Below are 20,341 nucleotides of genomic sequence, written 5' to 3'. Positions count from 1 at the left end.
ACGACCCCCAAACTCTGAATTCAAGCCACAGTACACAGTGAAGACAGTGAAGCATGGAGGTGCAAGCATCATGATATGGGCATGTTTCTCCTACTATGGTGTTGGGCCTATTTATCGCATACCAGGGATCATGGATCAGTTTGCATATGTTAAAATACTTGAAGAGGTCATGTTGCCCTATGCTGAATAGGACATGCCCTTGAAATTGTTGTTTCAACAAGACAATGACCCAAAACACACTAGTAAACGGGCAAAGTCTTGGTTCCAAACCAACAAAATTAATGTTATGGAGTGGCCAGCCCAATCTCCAGACCTTAATCCAATTGAGAACTTGTGGGGTGATATCAAAAATGCTGTTTCTGAAGCAAAACCAAGAAATGTGAATGAATTGTGGAATGTTGTTAAAGAATCATGGAGTGGAATAACAGCTGAGAGGTGCCACAAGTTGGTTGACTCCATGCCACACAGATGTCAAGCAGTTTTAAAAAAACTGTGGTCGTACAACTAAATATTAGTTTAGTGATTCACAGGATTGCTAAATCCCAGAAAAAAAAATGTTTGTACAAAATAGTTTTGAGTTTGTACAGTCAAAGGTAGACACTGCTATTTTTTTTGAACACACCCCTTTCAACTAATTGCCCAATTGCACAGCCTTAAGAGCGTGCATATCATGAATGCTGGGTCTTGTTTGTTTTCTGACAATCTACTGAACCTACTGGTAACTTGTTTGCCACGTAGCAATAAAAAATATACTAAAAACCTTGATTATTCTGGTTAGTCACATTGTACTGCTATTATTTTGAACAAAACTGTATATATAATTTATGTATAATCTGCTAACCATCTAGTTGATAACTATTTAATAATCTTAGAATGATCTGTAAAATTTTCCATGAATGGAATGGGCATTGCACAAAGAAATACATATTGGAGTATAGGCTGTTTTAAATAACAGCTACGTCTGTGCTATCATTACAACAGTCACCTAATCCGGAGCGTCGGATATTCTATTGACAGATTTACAGGATTGAGGTCATTGTGTTTCTGGATTAACATGCATTAGTTGATCTCTGCCCACATGTGGGCCAAACATGGTGAATCTGCTCTTAACTCCTTTCACTTCTGCCTTGTATTTAATACTGGACGAAGATAGTATCTTTAGCCAGTGTGTCTGCACTTTTTCAAGTACATTTCAACAGTTTATTTATTTGAGAGAATGTTAGGACAACTTTTTTTTTTCTTTAGGTAGTGGAATTTACTCATAGTTATAATATTTGATATAATGTTTTGAAATTCCAAAGACAGAAAAATATATAAATTGTATAAAGGATATAAATATAAGATATAAATATAAATAAATCAATGGTTGTAAACATGCCTGCCTCGCTGAACACCTCATGAGTGTGTGCTGGAACCATCACTGATGATCCAGTGAACGAGTGCAAAAGCACTGAAGTGGAGGACTTGGCATCCTCTTATAGAGGAGCTTTACATGATGAAAGCAGAAGCAATGGCCAGCTTCCATGAGTTGATGAGGGACTTTAGCAATAGTGAGGCAGCACTGAATCACGGTTGGTGGAATATTAATTATCGCAAAGAAAATGGGCTATCCATAGAAAACAAAGATTAGAATTTACTACTGTGCTACAAACATTTTCATTCTTTCATTTTACAAAGTTGATTAGTTTTGTAATGAAAAAAAAATTACTGGCTAATATTTTTTCAAGTTTTGGGAGCAGGACAAATAAAGGATCAAATGAAAAATAAAATAACTGAATAAAATAAACCCAGGTTGCTCTTTCTCACTTTTAAAAAATAAACATTCAGGGCTTTTTCAACCTGATGGCATAACAGAACATTTAAAGTTCCTGTGACGTCATAGCAAGATATTTTAAAGTTGAAAAACCCTTATAGATTGCAACAATCATGTCCCCGCAAGTAAAAATCCTATTCATTTTCCTATTCATATACTGTTAAAAACAGACTAACTGTGAGCTACGAGAGGGTGTTAATCAATGGTACATTTTGTTAAAGCAATCAGTTCACATCATTTCAACTTTTTTTATTTTATTTTTATAATCATGTTCAAAAGTGTAATTGCCAGTGAATAATTACATTACCGAGTATTCTGCATAGAAATCTCCCATTAAATCATGTCTTAAAATCAATGGTTTTATGTTTATCCATTTTTTTATAATAAATATAATTCCCAGTGCTTCATGGGATTCTAGTTCTTTCACTCACCAAAGCTGTTTACTCTACAGCAATGTACCTTTGTCTTTTTGTCTGATTTATTGCTTTAAAAAAAGTTTATAATGTTTTGACTCATCTTGTAGCTGGTGGGTTTATGGCCTATATCTCTTAAAAAAAAAATCAATCCCATTTGGAAAAATACTTCCAGAACCAATTCTCTTGAAAAAGTGTGTGGTCACTGTTGCATTCTATTAGACTCTGTAGAATACTTGATTCTGATAGGTTAATATTGTCATGTAAGATTGCAAACTTGCTGTCATTTCATACAAATGCAACTAGCACCATCTTGCATCTCAATATTCGATTGTAGTGAAAAATGACCTTGGAAGAGTTAAGTATTATTATTATTACTCTAACATTGTTTCAGAATTCATCTTAGGCTGATGATGGTTTTTGCACATTGTATTTATTTGCCTATAACAACTGAGGTCTAGTGCCAGCTGAGTTTAATCAAAAAAGCCTGTTGTTTTTTTTGGGGGGTTTTTTGGAAGCTTTACACTGAGAAAAAGATCTGGAAGTGGTCATATCTGTATTGGCATGTACGATTTATCAGATTTGTCTGAAGTATTCGAATATTTGAAGAGAAGTCTGCTCTCTGCCCCAGTTTAAGCTATTTAGAGGCTGTTGAACTGGCTAGGCTTGAAAGATTTTTACAGTGTATGAAATGTATTCCCCAGGGCTACTGACAAACTCTGAGAAGAGCATTTAAAGTTCAACAAATCTCACTTGAAAGTACCAGATGAAGCATTTCTGTGCTCTTTGAAAAGAATATGAAGTCAGCCTGTATTCACTTAGCCCCACACGTATTTAATCAAATTCTGTTTGCTGAGTCATCGGGTTGTGGTTTTTGAGATTGTACTTAGTGTTTTAGGATGCTGTTAGAAAGAGCTGCAAATTTAAGCAAAAGCCTTTTCAAAACAGAACTTGCAAATCTTTAAAAGATTAAAAGCAAAGGGCTGGATATCTACAGTAAAGCTTTTACAGTAACGCCACAGGAGGCCTGATGGTGCCCAATTCTCTGTAATTGCCAGAATGCGCTTTCAGCTCTTTGAGCAGCGCTGCAAAATTGTATCTAATTTGTCGAGGAACACATTACCGCTTTGCTTTAGTAGTCAAACATAATGCTGAAGTGAATCAATAAAAGGTAGAACTGTAGTAATATGTCAAAACCAGCATGAAAAGCTGCACTTTTAGATAGAACTGATGAATAAGGCTTGTCTAAAGTGTCAGTCATGCATTCATTAAAGCACTTCATTAATATTCTGACTTTAACTTCATTAATATTCTGGTTTAACTAATTTCTGCAATTGTCTGATTTGAGGCAATGTCGGAAACGTGGAATTAGCTTGTTTTAATTTGATTTGACATAAGCGAGGTGGGTGGGGGGTCTAAGGCTTAAGGCAGGGAGGTTCAGGGGTCTGTGAAAAGATGTAGAGCTTGAATGAATGAACAAGGTGAAAGACTATCAAAAAGCTAGAAATTGTTGCTTTTTGTTCAAGAGGGGAATATATTTGGACATATTTTCTGTAGCAGCTTGTGCAATTTGTTTGGAGCCTGTCTCTTGTTTTGCGTCTGGCAAGTGCTGCCGCTTATCGCTTTGATCTGTGACAGCCAGTTATTTCTCTTCTGTTCCTGAACGCTGTCATCCGGAGTCAACTGCGGACCTACTGTACACATTACTGTCTCAAACAAACATTAGGCCAGTTGTAAACACATGGCTCCCTCTCCTTGCCGCTCTCTTTTATGCTTTCTGACACATAACTTCATACTTTTGCATTACCTTTTTCTAAAAAGAGTTATATATATATTTTTAAATATGCTAATATAATAATTCTAATATGACAATTTGGTGGTGAATATACATTTTGGTAACACTTTTAATGCATTAATTATACCTTGTAATGCATCTATGCATTGTACAATCTAAAGAATAAATGTAACCAAAGTTAAAACATCATAACACTTATCAATTCCTTGTCACACTCTTCATTTTAAATTGGGTTATAATTATTTATGACAAGATATAATGCATTACAATGCACATTATGAATAATTATAATGCATAAAGTGATACTAACATTTGTTACTATTATCAAAGTTTTTTTGTTTTTTTTTTGGAATTGCGCCACAATCCTGAATAGTCCTAAAACGGTATAATTTTTCCACAAAAATATTAAGCAGCAGAAACTATTTTCAGCATTTATAATTGAAGACTGGAGTACAATTTTGCTGTCACAGGAATAAATTACATTTTAATATATATTATTATAGGCAAAAATTATATTAAACTGTAAGATTTCTTAATATTACAGTTTTACTGTATTTTCATCAAATAAAGTCGCGGAGAGCATAGGGGATTTCTTTCAAAATCATAAAAAAAATATTTTGACCTGTAAACTAACTTTTGACCAGTAGTGCATATTGATAAAAAGTCTATCCTGAATGACACAAAAAGAATGCAAATTGGTTAAAACAATGTCTGAATCGCAATTGACTGCTATTATTGAGTAGCCTGCATGGCCTAACTGACAGAAAGGAGACATCAGTTAAGAGAAAGAGCAAAGTACATTTTGATTAAAGATTATGAAGTCAACAGTTTTTTTTCTTTCAAAATAACATGCCCTGATGAATTGTTCACAAAAAGCTCAGGAACATGCATTAATAAAGTAAATAAGGTCATGTTGACTGAGAGGTTCAGAATTAATTTGTTATTTCACAATTTTACATTCAAGATGATAAAATGAAACGATTTCAAATTATAAATCGCAGGAAAATTCCATCTCTTCATCAGTCTTCATATACCTCGCTTTTGTTAATGATTATTAAATATACTGCATGTGTGTATAATTCATCTGGCTGCAGAAGTGAGTAGTTTGGAGTGTGCAGGGAGAAGAAATAATGATATGACTACACAGATCAAACCAGGTATTAAAGAGCTGTCACATGAAACGGGAGCACCTGCTGCGAGAGGATGTTTGCGACAACAGGAGGCCCGCAGAAAAGGGAAGGGTGGGGGGGTTTGGGTGTTGACAGAATCCAGTGTTGACACAAACACTTATAAAGAATTCAACTCTTTCAACTCGTGTTGTGCAATCATTCTGCGCCGGTTGCAAAACATCTCCTGTATCATGCTAAATGTGCCGTGGCGGCAAATCTATCACACAACCGGCAGTGATTTCACTTTCTATGGTGAATGGTTGTACCTTAGAATTGCAAATGAGGGGGGTTCTTGTGGGAGCCCCTTCTGTCTTTTTCTTGGAAAGTTCTTAATTTGAACAACTGCATTTAAAACAAAAAACGATTAAGGTTCCAAGAACATTATGATCTCATAATAGGCCTTCATTTTCTAAGAATTTTTTCAGTTTCAGTTTTCAGTTTTTTCATTTCAATCAGTTGTAACTTAAATTTACTATATTTCTGTCATGACAACTCTCTGAGACATGCCAATGTTAATGTGTTTGGTCTTGGCTACATCCACAGAACTGCTGCAGCTGCACATATAACACATATGAAATATCCCCCATATATAACATATAACCCACGGCAGATCTATACAAGGGCAGCAGGGAAAGGAAAAGGGTTTCTGAAGCGCACTGCAACTGCAACAGCAAGCACTAGCCAATTATTTGAATATTGAGCAGCAAGCTCACATATATATGTGACCCTGGACCACAGAACCAGTCTTAAGTTGCTGGGGTATATTTGTAGCAATAGCCAAAAAACATTGTATGGGTCAAAATGATAATTTTTTCTTTTTATGCCAAAATTATTAGGATATAAAAAAAAGAGCATACTCCATGGAGATATTTAGTAAATTTCCTACTGTAAATATATCAAAACTTAATTTCTGATTAGTAATATGCATTGCTAAGAATTCATTTGGACAATTTCAAAGGCTATAGAAAAACTATCCAACTATTGAAAAAATCTGTTTGTTGGCAATTACAAACTTGAGATGATATTTGGTGCTTGTTGCATTTTCAAAAGCATGATACAAGTGACTCAAACTCACAGTGCTTGCAGAGATGTGTGGAGAAGCATTTGCTATGAATCACTCCAAGACATTGAAAACGCTGTTATCATGAGTGGCTCATCACCACGCTTCTCTCTGAAACAGTAGTTAATCAAATCAGTGAAATCACCAAAATGAGGCTCCTGTTCTAAATCCAGTTTCTTAAGTATTGTACTTTTGGATCACCTAAGCTCATGGTTATTCCTTACAGTGCACAACAGAATTTAGGAAGTGTGAGTTATTGTTTTAGGGTGGCGAGTGCTGGTGATGATCTTTTAGTTTCTCAGTGTGGATAACGGATTTTCTCCTGCCCTAAACTTCTATATAGCATGACACAAGCGTTCTTTGTCAATGCTGTTCCTGCCCTGTACGGCCGAGGCCACTATCTGTCTGTGAAGCTGAGCAGATGATTTATGCCCCGTCTATTGCAATGCATCCGTTCACCGATTTTCCCATTAGACCTGTTTCCAGCACCACATGAAAAACGCATCTCCTCGTAGCTCTGTTTTTAGTGCTTAATGCTTAAGATTCCCTCATTTACACAAAATTAGAAATGGCCCAATCCCATAATGGCTAAATCGATGGCTGTCACTTCCTTTGTCTTTGAAATCCCATCATCATCTCTCCCCCATGTCAAAGGTTTGGTGGGTTGGCCTCGAGTCTGGTGCTTGATCACTGACTGTCTTTCAGTTATCATTCCTATCATCTACTCCACTGAGAGCACATTGGTTCTGCTGCACTGCAGATCTGGTGTCAGCCGCTGATCAATGAGCTGCCAGTTAAATGCTGGTGACACAGCTGGCACGACCCTGGATCTTTCCAATGATATTCATCCTCTGTGTTTTACTGTATTGTTATGGGAAGGGATGATGACTTACACATTCTGACTATTGAGTCATTCTGTGCAGATGCAAGTCGGAAAACACATATATGTCTGTCATATGTTCAGTATGTTATTGCATTTGGGTAAATGAATTAATTAACCTGTTAGTAAAGCTTCAGCTTTAGCTCGCTCAGCTCAAGTGGGTCATTCCTAGATATTATTCATGATTATCCTAGATATGATTATATTATTAGAAGCAATGATTTTCTTATTAAAAAAACATTGTAAGTGCATTGGTTATAGTTTGATGTGTTCTTATTTGTCGTAATAACTCGCCTCCTCTCTGTGAAGTCTGACCCAGAAACACATTTTCAGTATGCACTGAATGAAAAAAATATATAATTATTATTTTTACTCCAAACAGTTGTAAAGACAATGATTAAATTGTGGCTGTGAAATTTTATTTTATGTTATTATTATTATTATTATTATTATTATTTTTTAGAAAACAACCTCAAAAGATTCCAAATATTTTTTATGACAGAATTATTAGATGTATTCAAAGATTCAATTAATAATTTTAAATGTTATGTAAAAACATAATGCATTTGTAATATTTCATGTCTGGTTATGTTGTACACTAGCTGTTTAATTGACATGTTTATTGAAACCGATTTAATGAGAGAGATTTGGTAAGGTCTATTGTCTCTTTCAATATTGTTTTATAGTATGTTTTTGTGCTATAAGTAGTAATAAAGAAGTTGCTGTTTGAACAGGCAGCAACAGCATCAGAATACATTTAAGAGCATGAAAAGGGCATTTATTGTATGACTTTTGTAATTTTTTTTACATTGCATCAAGATACATTATCATGCCTTTATAAGTCCCATGTCTCTTTTTTAGGAACCTATACATCAAGTGTGCATGTGTTTGCTTCACATCCATTTTTGTACAGTGCCTTGAAGATCATTCATTTTAATCCCAGCTATTCTCTTGGTAGCAGTCCAAGTGTATAACTTTGGTGGTCTTCTTTGGCAGGCATATGTGAAATGTGTAAATGAGACAGCTTGATGGCAATCAGTCTGAAGTGTTTGCTAGAAAATAAGCTGGACAGAGGAGCTTGCAAGATGGATGTGGCATGTATAGGCATCGGTGGAAAGGCGATGAGAATCAGTGATGCACCAGGGCTGGAGTCTCACACACTTGTCTTTCATTACAGGCTGCAGTGCGGCAGAGCCAGGAGCCGTCAGGAATCATACTGGATTGTGCTGGCTGATCAAGGGGGCCGTGCGCTGGGTTGGCCGCAGCGGGGGGTCTGCTGACTTGAGGTGTATGATGTTATGACACCCGCTGGGGGCACACAGACAGCTATCTAACTGTCGCAGGAAGTTTGTGCGACAGCAGTGGAAGATGGGGATGTCTTTGCACCTGAGGAACCAGCGACGGTGTGTGAATAATAAAAGCGCTACATTGCCGTGGGTAAAATCTGTTTGTCTTAAAGACACTTCCAAGCCTTTTGAAGAAGTTTGAATGACATTATGTAATGAGCATTATTTAAATGTAAAAATTTCAAGGTGAATGCATCAGGCCGAATGGAGGCCTTTGCATCTTTATTAGGACTCATACACATCACTTACGTGATAAACGGTTATGCAGAAACCATTTTAAATGCACTGAATACGATAGCTGCAAGATGAAATGACTCAGCTCTGAATGTGGCACATGATGGTCAATCAAATGTCACAGCAACCCTAATGGAACCCAATTGTTCTTCATCTGAGAACTGGCTTATGGTTTTACTAATGACACAGGATGTACTTTTAACCTGCATTTGGCCCTGTACTCACTGGATTCTTCATGCAGATGGGCTAATTTATGAATTTCAAAAGCATTCTACCTTTTGAAAAGGAGTCTCATGCTGTCTTTTTCCATTTCTCTCTTCCTTTTTATCTTTTTAAGTCCTTTTCGCCATGTTGCGTGTCTCTGTGCCCCCCTCTCTCTTTATGGATGTCCAATCCTGATTTGTTCAGAAGTAGTTCAGACCATTAACTCATTTGAAATTCATCCTCTTTCCCTTTCACACTAACAAATTACCATGAATGCAAAATTATACACCCAAATGCAACAGGCAAAATAGCATGGCTACAACAATGAGCCTGCTGCTCAGTTATTTTGGTGGAGTCTGGGGAGTTTGTCTAGAGAGCGTCATGAAATATTGTGGAAAGGCATTTCAATGAATGCAGCCACAAACTGGATGGAGCAGTTGGAGTATTTCAAATATCTGTGATGCCACATTTCAGTTTCATAGTGGTCATATTTACAAGACAAAAGCCTGTTTTTGAATAATTACAGTTTTATGCTAGTAATAACAGAGAAGTTGAATAATTTTTAGCCTAAATAAACATGCACAACTGACAGCTTTAGCCATTATGACACATCTCAGACTCATTTAAACCTTAAGATGCCATGTCAAGTAAACGAGACAAAACTTTTGACAACTATTATTAATATTCGAGCTCTAATAATAACTGAGCAGCTAATCAACACATAAGAATGATTTCTGAAGGATTATGTGACACTAACAGTGCAAAAAAAATCAGCTTTTCCATCACAGGAAAAAAAAATACATTTTAGAAGATATTTAAATAGATTCTAAATAATAAATTAATAATAATTGTGTTGGTGCAATGGTGGTAAATATCCTAAGGGTTTAGCTACATGCTGCCAACCAATCCCGCTGCTGCTTTTGAGCACAGCATATAAAGGTCAGTTGCTTAAATTATCCCTGATGGTATTGCTGAACTGCTTTTATGCTCCAGTATTCATGTTTATAGTCACAAAGTTATTGTGATGTAATCTTTAATAAATTCATTACGCGCCAATGTTATATCATTCATTTGTAAGTTGCTTTGAATAAAACAATGCTAAATGAATAAATGCATATCTGAATGCCACGGGTATTTCTTTCACATTGCCAGGCAATAACAAAATAACACCTTCAGTTCTTTCATGAGCAATATGCCATTTGCTCCATTAAATGTTACAGCACACTCAAAGTTTATGGGGCGTGAGCTAGCCTATCCTGAAGCAAGCACAGACAGAAACTGATCTGTATGTCATTACTGTCGTCCCGCTCTGAGACCTTCCCTATTCAGTGTCTTAGACCAGTGTCTCCAAAGCCCTAAAGGTCTTATACCTGCAGGCAGGGCTTGCTGCTAATTAGCATAAGAACCCAAAGCCTCCTCCCTCTGCGTGCATCTGCCCTGGCTTCATTACCACCCACCTTTGTAGAAGGAACTTCCACCAGCTCTTGCATGCAGGCATCTCTCTGGGGAGCAGCAGCTTAAATGATCTGGATGCATGGTAATTAGGTTATTTTCTCCACTGTCAAACATGAGAGTGGCTGACAGGGAGCATAAAGGCAGGAAAACAAACAAGCACGCATGCACACACACACATAGGCTGTCAAACCTCAAAGGAATGCTTACAAATTAGTTGAATTTCAGAGGTAAATACTTTTGAGAACCTCACCGAGTGCACGAGAGAATTGAGTTGTGTCTGAGGAGTCTTTTTGCATAAGAGGAAGTTAGGCTTGCAAATTGAACTGGCTCCAAGACAAAAAAAAAATATTGAATATGAATATTTCCATATATTGTAAGACTACATTGAGTTAATGAGTGAGCTCTTTTGAACATATATTTGAATAAAAGTTTCAGATTGTAAAACTTTCTGATATATCTGACAGCATATTCTTCTTATGTTTAATAGAATTTTGTGTGTTCATTTAAATTCAGCAATTATGTATTTTATTGCCAGTGGTCCTAATATTGAAAATGTAGGGTTTTTCTTTTTGTTTTAACTGGACAATATACTGTGCAAATACACTTTCACCTCAGAGAGGAAAGTTGAAGTAAAAAATGTGAGATATTAAAACTCAATTATGATAAATACAAATAAATAAGAACTATTCAAGTTGAGTATTATATTAAGTATAATATAACTGATAATAACTGACACCAAATTAGCAAATTAGAATAGTTTCTAAAGACTCACGCTATGTAAAAAGATGTAAAGATTTAAAGTTTTACCATTAGGAATAAGTTAAAAATAAGCAATTAAAATCCCATTGTGAAATTTTAAAAGACTAATATAAGAAATAGGAAGTCACAATTGACATTTTTTTCTCTTGAGTCCGAAATTGGCTTCCTTAAATAAAACTTACGGTATAAAAAATAAAACTTAAATCACTGATCCAATGATCAAACTTTGGTTTGACACAAACTTGTGGAGTTCGTGTAGATCAAGTTCTGCTGTCATTAATGGGGTTCATACCAAATCCAGCAACTGGTAATTTTAAAACTTACGTTTTAATGAAAAAAAAAAAATTTAATTATAAAAATTTAAAATAGAACCCTTTCAAATGTTGTCACTCCACTATGTTCTCATCTGCTTCAGTCATTACAATAACCCATATCAGTGGACCACTAATTCAGATGCATTCTGTGCAACTGGATACAACCAGGCTTTTGTTAAGGATTTTTTTTTTTTGTCTCTCTTCCATTTAAGCAGCGCCTGGAACAGCAGCATTCAGCTTTCCAAAGGGGTCATTCAGACTACGAGGGTCTCCTACCGCAAAAGCCGGATTAGCTCCAACCTAATGAGTTGTGCTGGGCAGAGAGCTCCCGTCTGCTCCTCTAATCCACAGCCAAGGGAGCTCCAGTGCAACCGGCCCAGTAAGCACCACCCGACGGCAGCGTTACGCTCTCAAACACAGCTTGAATACCTGTACACCTCATTATATGCCCAGCCTAACGTCTTTGTTTATTTCTGCGAGGCTATTATGGAAAATGCCACTGAAAATGTGTGACATTTACGAAATTTGTTTTCTTCCGCGGTGATACTGTTCGAGCACAAAAGGCTAAAGACAAAGTTTTAAAATAATCCCTCGGAGGAATGTAGCATTAGAGGAGTAATACTTCTGATATCAGCATTTGCATGTCATATGATATGAATACCAAAGAACCTGTAACTGGAGTCAAGTTTGATGCACGATCTGAGCTCTTTTGACTAACAAACGTTTGAAAATGAAAGCAGCATTTGATGCCATCGAGAGCAAAGAGGGGCGTTTAGACCTCCTGTACCCTCCACATGCAACAATGCACCAACCCCCCCAAATACATTAATATTCTTCGTATGGAAACAAAGGCAACCTACAGTGAAGCCATCACACTGTTTTTAAAGAGCAGCGGTACTCTTTGTTTCCAATGCCGCGGCAGGATACGGGCTGAGGCCGGGTCACCCCCTGCCTCGCCCTCTGTCCGATACAGTCTGGAGCGCACTACCCATCAACTCTCTGCTTCATCGCACACACAAACATCCTCAAAAAATAACCATCTCCCCTCCTCCCTCATTCCACACATTTCAGTGCAGCATTTGCTTGGGACACGGAACAGAGACGTGACCGGGTTGTGAATGACGAAGACGTCCGGCGTCCTGAAACTGCCTGAGAAACAAATGAGCGGCTCGTTGGCCACAATATTGATCACGAGTGTCTGCTCGTCCCTCATTGTAATACAGAGACGGGTCAAATGGTTTATTTGTTAATTCGAGGTGACAAGAAGAATCATCCTCTGTTGATTTATGAGATAATAATCATTTAAAAAAATCACCCGGCGAGCTCATTGTTTCTGATCATTTTTCCTCATGCAGTAGGCTACTTTCGGACCGCTCACTCATTCTATTCTGCTTGAAGCCTGCAAATTGCATATCTAATTGAGTCCAACTCGGCTTTCCAGACAACAGAGGCTTTATGCAGACAGTCAGGAACCAGGGCTGCAATCACAAAGGCTCAAAATGGTGCGAAAATAAGAATAACTAATTTCACTCATCCAGCTTTAGTTAAAAATCCACTCACGCAACAGTGCTTGGTCTCACTTAAGGGACCATCTGCCATTTTTTACCTTGTCTGAGTCGATTGGTAATTGCATGCTGCTTACGTCTGTCCCTGCACTGCTGGTGACCCCAGCCCCCACTCTAAGAACAGCCTGGACGGTCCCGCGCTGCAATGACGATGATGGTGATGGTGATGATGATGATGGCCCACTCCCCTGTGATTAAACCGCGTGAACATCTGCACATGCTGGCAATGTTAACAGCTGTGCCCTGCTCTCCTCTCGTACCCGCTTCTCCTTCTCCACTCTACAGGGCTGATTGTGCCCAAGCAGTGTTAGTACTGTTAACAAAAAGATCAACTAAAATTAGTCTTCAATAGCTGAAATAGAGCTGAAACAAAATAAAACAAACGACAGATAATAATACAAATTAAAATAAATTGACAAAAAAAAAAAAGTATAATTTACACACAAAATAATGATCAAAAGTTAAACCAAAATTAATACTGTATAAATCTGAAATATATAACAATATAAAGGATAATTCAAAATATGAATACTAATATTTTTAGATAATTAAAACTAAAATAACAGCAACTTAGCTGTAGACCAGTGTTATTTTAGTATTTCTGCTATATTTGAGTAATATTTCGTTTTTATATTTATAATTTCATAAAGCAATTTTGAAATTTTTTATTTTTTAGCAGTTTAGTTTTTATATATACACATATGTATATGCATACATAAAGAACTGGCTAGATTACTGATTCCAAATTAATTGGCAAAAAATTGTAGTTACTGTAGTAATGTAATTCATTACATTACAGATTTTAGGTAATGTAATCAGACTACTTTTTGATTACTTTTAGATTACTATTGATGTAACTAGCTTATTACATTGATTTAAATAGGATAATCCTGTACCATATTGATATAAAAATGTAAAGAAAAAGAAAATATATTACATTTCTTGTTATTAACATAATAAAGTACACTAAACATTACATTACGTCAAGCTTTCCAGAACTAGGGCTTGTGAGTTTAAATCATAAAAACTCCAGTTAAAATAAATCATTTTAAAATAACAAAATAAAACACTTAATAAAAAATGTAATAAAAATATTTGTTATTTGTCAGAGAACCACAAACTTGCAAATATTTTACATAATTACTTAATAAATAAATAAAATATTTACTTAACTTTAATGAGGTATTTTATTGTATTTCAGTTTATCTCTGATAATGAAAATGCTGCATTTATTTTATTTTGATTTTTTTCAGTTTTAGTTTTAGCTGCAGACAGAGGATAAAACTCCATACACTCCTTCAGATGCACACAAAACTTTAGTTGTGTTAACCTGACTGATTGTCCTCCTGTACATCACTGCATACATACAGTATAAAAGGAGAGAGTAGAAAAATCCCAGGATATAGGGATTGACACACAAATCCTCTGCGAGATTTAAAAAGATAAAACTTCGTCGGGGGTTAAGCCGGGACTTCCTCGCTCTCGTGCGGATGCTGGATTCCCACTGTAGAGGATTAGGGGCAGAATGCGCGAGAATACGGCAAGAGACCTGCGGAAATGATAGAGGGACTTGTAGCAAGGCTGCTGTAGCTCAGAGTTAATGGTGGGAAGAGAGGAGGAGGAGGAGGAATAAGGCTCACACAGCTGTCACTGTGGCCTCTTTCGTCTCCAGGGCTGAATAGACTTTTCATGTGCTCCTGGCATCTTGATCTCTTTATGGATGTCATATTGCTCCTCACTGAGTATATGTGTTTGTAAGAGGGAGAGGGGATGGAGAAATGTGTGAGGGTGATGAATGTCAGAGAGCTGGTTGTAGGAGTTAACACTGCTGGTATTAGCAGAAAACCCATGTGTGTGTGTGTGTGTGTGTGTGGGTGAGTGACAGAACAATATAGGGACGTTGTTTCACACAGCAGTGCAAGCTTGTGAATATGTGTATGACAATTAAAGTGATGCATAGGGACGCTGAGAGACATGAGTCTCAATGCATGTAACAACACAAGAATATGAAAAGGGGAACAATAAAAATATTGAAACTCAACAGCAACAAAACAGCCTACACACACAGGTACTATTTCAGGGACAGGAACAAGAAAAATTCTGCATCCTAAATTGCCTACTTGTTCACTGTTCTCTATAATGAATGCCAAAGGGTGAATTTAATGACTGAAAATAGCTGCATCTAAATTCCTATCCTACAGTACACCTTTTTGCTCGACAGTGAGCTCCACTTGACAGTTGACTACAATACGGCCCCATGAAATGTTCCATTGGGAAGATGTGAAACAGAACGTCCAGATAACAGCATATGAAACACATACAAAACCATCCAAATCCATTATAGAAAGACATCATGACTAAAGTATGTATGTGTGTGTGTGTGTGAGAGAGAGAGACTACTGAACCTTTTATCTGTGAGAACATGCCACTTTAAATGTGATTTCTTTCTTTCTGAATAACAGCAATTATCTCATGCACAGCTTGACGGCCATCAGCGACAATAAAACCTTGGCTAATGTTTTGATATTCTTGGAGGATGTGAAGACTTTTCAACATCTCTCTTTTTCTCTGGGATCAAAACATTTTTGAAATCAGGCTTCTTCAAGAACTATAAAAAAAGCAGAGACAACAAACTAGACTCTTACAAGGAAATGTGAGCGATGACTGCCCATGCACAACTCGCCGCTATGTGCTCTGGGTGACTGCCAGGGGGTTGCTTTGCAGTTGCTAAAATGTTTTATGTGGCTGCTTTGTCGCTTATTTGATTAGGCCAGCAGTTTTACATCAGTTTGTGGAGTTCTGCTGCAGTATATATGCATCTTATGCTAATCTAACAACATGCTGTAGCACTATCAAGCTGAAAAACAACACAGAAATCTTTTGTGAGAAGTGAAGAGATAGTTTGCATGCTAGGTCTTACCCTTAGATTTGCCCTCAAGAGAACCTGATGGTTCAGTGGTTTAGGGAGCATTAATACCGAATTAAGATTCTCTTTATACTCCAGTTCTGGAGTTTCAGACACTCTGAATCAGACTTGTTTGGCTTTACAACAAAAAAGGGAAGAAAGAAAGAAAAACGTCTTCTGTCTGATTTAGAGTAGTACTGAAGGGTTGTTGAAGAAGAAGAAAAAAATATTTTGACTGAGGTATCTTGAAAACTGATTAATTCAGAGCTGCCAGTGCATATCTGAGTCATGGTCTCTCTCATTATCCGCATTCATAAAACAGTGTAACGCGTCATATTTTAAGGTGACACGGGGTGCATAGAATTATGCAGTTTTGATTGAGTGCATATGAAAGAATCTGTTACTTTTTTACGAAATCTTTAAACATTTTGAAAAAAATGAGATTGTCATTCACAAAGGCCTTCACTAGTAATTCATATCTGGGAAACTACTGGGGAATGTTGTCACAAAAGGTCAACATCTGTTCATTGAACCATATACTCAGCTTTTTTGTAACCGAGACTTCAAGGTGTGTGTCTATACATAAACTGACTTTGAAAAATAAACCCAATGTGAGAACAATTCACCGCAGTGACAGCGAGACCCCCCTGTATTTACAGACTTTGATGTAAACATATCCAAGCATTATTCCTGGTTACCGTTTCCGGCTTGTGATCTACACTTACACAAAGCAGCAGGGAGAGACAGCAGGGAAGCTGACCCTCGCTATTTACAGTGGTATCTGCTCCCAAGCTGACAAGCGGCGGCACTTTGAGGAGCACTGACATGGAAACAAATAAATGTTTTTATTCGAGAGTGCCTATCATGAGCATGACTTTGGCAGAGTAATGGACCTGCCAGCCTTTTACCCCGTGTTCCTGATGGCAACCTCTCAACCCTTACCTACAAACTCCATTTCCCGAAAAGCCGCTTTCATTTAGACCCCAGCGCTGACATGAGAGGGAGCCAGAAAGAAATAGAAGCGCGTTTTGAGTCGAGTGCTAATGGCTTCAGTTTTTACAGCTCCTCAAAGTGAGCTTCTTTGGATTGCCAGAAGACTGTAATGTGATTCATCGGCCAGCCCTGAGGTATGGTTATGGAGCAGAGTAACAGTGACACAGATAATCGGATTAGTTAGTGTGGTCCATTAAATACCGAGCCACCTTCTCCTGCCACAGGCCTCGGCGTATAGGTGTTTTATAGCAATTTATGTTGCTTCAAAATAATTGCTCTGCAGACAGTGTGTACTGGAGACTTATTTCTTACTCTGATAATTCGATTGCAGATGCACTGTGTGTTCAAACAATCCTCCCACACTCAATATAAATATATGTATGGTCTCTATGCATTAAATAGAGAAATCATTGATTTAATAGTTTCCCAGGGGCCATACCACCCTGGCAGGAGGACTTTTCTCGCATTCCCGACGTGATCTGCTGCAGATGTAAACTTTTCATTAATTTTGCCTGCATTTTGCTATTTATCGATAAATGGGAGGATGTCTTATTTTTATTTCTGTTGCGATCTGTTGAATTGCAGAGTAGCAAATTCAGAACAACAGCATGAAGACAAGTGTGCTGTTGCAGTAGAAACTCAGTAGTGAGGTTTCATTCCTAAACTAATCATTGTTTGAACAAGCCAGTTCAACGACTCATTGAGGTAGGGAGCGTAAGGTGCTTCTCAAATGGAAGGATGCATCCTTGTAAGGCCACCACATCATAAAGCTCAGTTAAAGGACGTCTCGATTTGAAGAATCCTTAGTTGTCTGCCTTTGCTTTGTTTCCTTCATTCGACCTGTATTGAAGGATGCATCAGGTGTATAGTTTGCGTTATTCAATTCTTTTGATTAGAATCTTTTCAGATTCCAGTTCCACCCAAAAAATGAACTGACACTGAGGTTGTTCAATTTTATCATGCCATTCTAGTCAACACTAGACTTCAGCCATTTATTTGAGAAGCACCCTTATTTAGTTTCTAAAGGAATCAGTTTTTTGAATGAATTGGTTGAACAAATGATTCAATTGACTCACTCATAAAGACTCACTTTACACCACCTGCTGGTTGTAACCTGCAGGAAAAAAAAAAAAAAAATAATTATGGACCACTACAATATATGGAAGCCCCCTCAGTCAAACATATTCAAGGACTGGAACTCAGAAAATTAAACTTTAAGGAGTTTATAAAAGCAAAATATTACATAAGACAGATTAATTTGCAAAAAAACAGAAAACAATTTGAAAACAATCTTCATGAACAGAAATCACGTTTCTTCATTGTGCATTGCAATTATCTCAATCAAATTACAATTGGGTTATTTCGATTAGGGAAAAAATAAAAATGCAGCTAACTAACACAAAACACTATAAAAACAAGATAACAATAAAAAACGTGATTTTTGAACATTAAAAAAAAAAAAAACGGAATTAGCCTATGTTTTTGCAAATAAACTCTTCATTTGCCGGTTGGGATTAAATTATAATCAGTATATTTAGACCAAATGAAGAGAATACTTGGACTTGTCTTAATGCACTTATGCAATAAAATTCTCTGCTTAAGTGTTCAACAATTCTCTGGGCCGCTGCTTGTTGGTGTCTAAGTAGATAATGGAACTTAATGACAGAAATCGTACTACTGCACGGCTCTGATTATCACATAATCCTTTTTCAGCATCCACAATTTCAAGCAAATGTCTTCGCTTAAAGAACAAGAGACATCCATATGAAGGAACTGCATTGTTAAACCTAACTCCCTGGAACAATTATCTTAAAAAAAAAAAAAAAAAAAAAAAACAATGATAAAAGCCATGTTCAATCCTCTCGTTGCTGCCAGAGATGGCTGCAGTATTGGTTCAGCTTTGACAGTGAAATGGAGCAACATTTGGTGTGGAGACTTTCTTCTCCTGTATACTTTGCTTCTATCAGCTGCTTTACTATGGTCTGTCACGCTGTTACTAGAAGTCGAACAGTGAGACGCTCCTCTTTGAACAGCAGATAAAAGCAGACCAGAAACGATGGAAAACCATCCAAAATATATGGAGCATGCGCTGCTGTGTACGTTCTCGTAAAAACCGATGTTAATGTCATAGACACTTATCTGGGCGAAAATGAAAGGCGCGACACCGGTCCCAAAATGATTGACAGTTCATAAACTGACATTGACGGACATTTATGAGTCTCGAACGGTTTATTGTAAAGTTATAGACCTGAGCCAACCAGTCAGTGGGAAATGAAGTCTATATCGTGTATTTTACATCACCATGCTCATATTTAGACAGCCTATACATTTGTTTGCACGTCGGAAGGTTTGGCCTACCGTCTTCATGTGTTGTGAGAGCAGTGCTGGTATTATACTGACAACTCTGTTGACATTTACAGCAACGCCAACGTTGTTAACTCGCAGAAGGCAAGATTACAGCAAGATGCTCTTCGTGAAAACTCAGCTAATGGGAGGTTGAAAGGTTTTGTTTTTTTCCCCTCAGCCTTTGTTTTATAACATCTAGAGAGCTCGAGTAAGGAAAGAAAGAAACTTTTCATGCAGATAATAACCAGCCTATGCCATTAGCCGTATTAATATAAACTCCTGACAGACACCAGCTAATGTCATGATTTAATTTCGAGTGTTCTCGCGTAATTCCTCCGAGACGCGAGAACAGAGACCCAAATACCAAAATATCAGCGGAGATAAAAGGAAAAAACAGACCCAATTCCAGAAGCATCCCTCTGAGGGTTAAGTGTGCAGCCTCTCAATTTGGATCTCAAAAAGATTTGTCCCGCCGGGAGCGATATTACGCGTGCGTGTATGATTTCCGCTAATGAACTTGTATTGTTTTCGGTCGCCACCATGGATAAAGTTGTGCGCCTTTGAAAATCATTCACGGCTCTTTGTTGTGTTGACATGTTCATCCTTTAATTTGTTTGCGTTCTAGTTGTCATAATGAAAGATAGATTAACAGGACTTGTCAAGAAATATCAATATGAAACATTCTATGGAAATAGACGTCAAAATAGTGTACACCCATATGGCAGGCCAAACGTTTGTGGAGATGGACGAGGCGGAGCCACGCTTCTTTGTCACGTGTGATGAAGGTGGTGTTAATTGTCAGTTAAATACAATCATTTAGCGCGAAGGGCTGCATGGTAATGTCAAATTAACATGGAGTAAAGCCTCACCGCGCGGATCATTAATTAGTCTGGCCTGTCTCAGAGGGGAGGGAGCAGCACCATCCAGCATTGGGATCCTGCCTGTATAGTTTAGCACTAATGAGCCTTTAATGTGCAGGACTGAAGAAATGGACTGCATCTCACATCCAAGCAGGGTTGCCAGGTCCCAGAAATATTTCCAGCCCAATGACAACTCAAAACCCGCCCAAATAGAATGAAAACTAGCCCAA

At 37.4% G+C, this 20,341-nt stretch overlaps 1 protein-coding gene across 1 annotated transcript in view; it reads left to right on the top strand.

The window, feature by feature from the left end:
* Positions 1–12,137: 12,137 nt before the first annotated feature.
* The window catches only part of LOC127986179 (60S ribosomal protein L17), a 232,369-nt gene continuing 224,165 nt past the window's right edge, over positions 12,138–20,341 (top strand). Inside the window, exon 1 of the mRNA XM_052588432.1 lies at positions 12,138–12,147. The gene's annotated coding sequence lies outside the window, so the exon portion shown is untranslated. The remainder of the gene's footprint in view (positions 12,148–20,341) is intronic.

This window comes from Carassius gibelio, chromosome B21 (assembly GCF_023724105.1).
Source record: "Carassius gibelio isolate Cgi1373 ecotype wild population from Czech Republic chromosome B21, carGib1.2-hapl.c, whole genome shotgun sequence".
Classification (NCBI taxonomy): Eukaryota; Metazoa; Chordata; class Actinopteri; order Cypriniformes; family Cyprinidae; genus Carassius; species Carassius gibelio.
The sequence above is the reverse complement of the archived record's forward strand: the minus strand, read 5'-3'. Positions and strand labels throughout refer to the sequence as shown.